We start from the raw sequence: 3,859 nt of genomic DNA, 5'->3' as shown, positions 1-3,859 counted from the left end.
AAAAAAAGAATACTCAAAGAGTAGTGAGAAAAAAGAAACATATTGTATACAATGGAGCCCCAAAAAGGATTTCAGCAAATTTCTCAGCAGAAACCCTGGAGGCCAAGAGAGAGTGAAATGATATATTCAAATTGCTAAAAGAGAGAGAAAAAAAAACCTGTCAGCCAAGAACACTTTACCCAGTAAAGCTGTTCCTCAGACATGAAGGAGAGATAAAGACTTTCCCAGACAGACAAAAGCTGAGGGAATTCATCAACACGAGATCTGTCTCACAAAGAATGCTAAAGAAATTTCTTCAGTCTGATGCAAAAGTGTGACAAGAAAACATCTTAAGGTATAAACTCATTGGTATTATAAAAGCGAAAATACAGGCAAGTTCAGAGTAGTCTAATACTATAATCGTGGTTTATAAACCACTTATACCTTAAGTATGAAGACTAAAATACAAAACTATTAAAGACAGTAATTACTACAACAATTGGTTAAAAGACAGGCAATATAAAAATGTAAATTGAAACATCGAAAAGTCAGTGTGCGGGGAAATGGTGTAAAAATGCAGAGTTTGTTTTTGTTATATTTCTTTTCTTTGTGACCAAGGTTAATTTGTTATTCATTTAAAATAATCTGCTATAACTATAAGATTTTTTTGTGTGCCTTGTGGTAGCCACAAAGCAAAAACCTGCAATAGATACATTAAAAATAAACAGCACAAAATCAAAACATACTACTAGAGAAAAACTCATAAGTACAAAGGAAAACAAAAAGGGAGGAAAAAAAGAAGAAAGGATCTACAAACAACTAGGAAACAAGCTACAAATGGCAGTAGCAAACCCTTACCTATCAATAATAACCTTGAATGTAAATGGATTAAATTCCTTAATTAAAAGACATAGAGTGGCTGAATGGATTTTTTAAAAAAGATCCAACTATATGCTGTCAATAAGAAATTCACTTCACCCATAAAGATATACACAGACTGAAAGAGAAGGCATGGAAAAAGATATTTCATGCAAATGGAAACCAAAAAATAGCAGAAGTAGCTACACTTATATCAGATGAAATAAGGTTTAGGTCAAGAACAGTAAAAAACAAAACAAACAAAAAACAAAACAAAAAAAAACAGAGGGACAAGCACTGTGGCTCATACCTATAATCCACTTTGGGAGGCCAAGGTGGGAGGATTGCTTGAGGCCAGGAGTTCTAGACCAGCCTGAGCAAGAGCAAGACCCTGTCTCTACAAAAAATAGAAAAATTAGTTGAGTGTGGTGGTTCACACCTGTAGTCTCAGCTACTCAGGAGGCTGAGGAAGGAGGATCACTTAAGCCTAGGAGTTTGAGGTTGCAGTGAGCTATGATAATGCCACTGCACTCTATCTAGCCTGGGAATAGAGAGAGAACTTGTCTGAAAAAAAAAAAAAAAGAGGAAAGCCATTATATAATGATAAAGGTGTCAGTACAGCAAGGGGATACATAATTGTAAATAAATATGCACCCAACACCAGGGCACCCAAATATATAAAGCAAATATTAATAGACCTAAAGGGAAATATTGACAATAATACAGTAACAGTAGGGGACTTCAACATTCTGCTTTCAGCAACAGATAGATCATCCAAACAGAGAGATAATCAACAAAGAAACATCAGCATTAAACTGTACTGCAGAGCAAATGGACCTAACAGACATTTATAGAACATTCCAGCCAATGCTGGAGAATACATATTTTTCTCAATAACATGTGGAACATTCTCCAGTATAAACCATATGTTAGGTCACAAGTCTTAACAAACTTAAAAAAATCAAAATTACATCAAGAATATTTTCTGACCAAAATGAAATAAAACCAGAGATGAATAACAGAAGGAATGTTTAAACTGTACAAATCCATGAAAATTAAACAACATGCTCTTGAGCAATTAATGAAGATAAAAACAAAATTTAAAAATTCTTTGGGACAAATTAAAATGGACACAACAGACCAAAATCTATGGGATACAGCAGAAGCAGTTCTAAGAAAGAAGTGTTGATCAGTTAATACCAATTTGATTGCAAAGATGTGTAAACAATCCAAATGCCCATCAATACATGAGTGGATTAATAAAATGTGATATATGTATACCATGGAGTTCTACTCAGCCACAAAAAACAATGGTGATCTAGCACCTCTTGTATTATCCTGGATAGTACTGGAGCCCATTCTACAAAGTGAAGTATCGCAAGAATGGAAAAACAAGCACTATTTGATGTACTCATCATCAAATTGATATTAAATGATCAACACTTAAGTGCTTATATAGTAATAGCATTCATCGAGTGTGGGGCAGGTGGAAGGGGGAGGAGGGGATGGTTATATTCACACCTAATGGGTGCGGTGAGCACCATCTGGGGGATGGACATGCTTGAAGCTCCGACTCAGGTGGAGCAAAGGCAATATACGTAACCTAAACATTTGTACCCCCATAATATGCTGGAATAAAAAAAATGCATCTTTCTTGAAATTAATATAATAAGTGGGGAAAACATATCACCAGGGATATAGAAAATAACTAACAGACTTGACATACTAATATATATAGAACTCTACACCCAACAGCTACTGAACATATATTCTTTGCCAAAATTTTTCACATTCGGGGTGATAAAGTAAGAATATTTGCCAAAATTTTTCACATTCTGGGCCAAAAATTAAGTCTAAACAAATTTTTAAAAATGAAATCATGTAAATTTTTTCTGATCACAGTGTAATTAGCAGACTTCAATAACTAAAAGGTAGCTGCATAATCTCCTCACGTTTGAAAGCTAAGGCATATATTTCTGAATAACCCATGGTTCAAATATAAAATCAAAATGGAAATTAGGAAATTTTTTCAGAACAAATTATAATGACAATGTGATATAATCTGAAGGATATATATAAAGCTGTACTTAAAGAGAAAATTTATAGCCTTGGTTGAATATATCAGAAAAGAAAAAAATCCTGGAAATCAATGCTCCAAGCATCTATCTCAAGAAGCTGGAAAAAGAACAAAAAAGTAAATGAAAATAAAGAAGCATAGAGGAAATAATGAAGATAAGATTAGAGATTAATGAAATAAGAAAACAAAGTAGAACCAAAAAGCCAAAAGGTAGTTTTTAGAAAAGACTAATGAAACTGATAAAATCTTAGCAGAACTGATTAAAAAAAGAAAGAGAGAAGGCCCCAAACACCAATATTATAAATGCAAAAATGATCATCACTATATAGTCAGCAAACATTAAATATTAAAAAAAGATTTTGTAATTGTTTGTATACCAATGAACCTGAAAATTCAGATGTAAAGGGCAAATCCTTAAACAAATAAACAAACTCAACACAAAAAAAATAGCAAGATATGAAAATTCTACATCTTTTTAGAAATTAAAGCCATAATTTAAAACAGTAAAAAAACTCCAGGCCTAGATAAAATTTCTTACACATACTTAAGGAAAATGTAATATCAATCTTAACCAAGTACTTTCGTAGAATAGAAAAAAAGAGAACATTTACCCAGTCATTATGAGGCCAACAAAACCATCATACTGAATCTTGACAATAACTTTATGAACAAGATAAGTTATAAGCAAATATCTCAAAATCTTAGATAAAATATCCTACACAAAATTTAAGTAAATCAAATTCAGTGATATATAAAAAGAATAGTATATTGTAACTAAGGTTTATTTCAGGAATGTAAAGATGGCTTAACATTCAAAATTCTATTAACTTACCACATTAACTAAAATAAAAAGATGAGGATGATAATATTAACATGATAATGTAAAAAATGCATATGAAGAACCACGAATAAAGGAGGATTTCTTTTAAATGATAAAGTTTGTCT

This window comes from Propithecus coquereli, unplaced genomic scaffold, assembly GCF_000956105.1.
Source record: "Propithecus coquereli isolate 6110/MARCELLA unplaced genomic scaffold, Pcoq_1.0 Scaffold166, whole genome shotgun sequence".
In the NCBI taxonomy this organism is placed as follows: Eukaryota; Metazoa; Chordata; class Mammalia; order Primates; family Indriidae; genus Propithecus; species Propithecus coquereli.
This window is presented reverse-complemented; position numbering follows the sequence as displayed.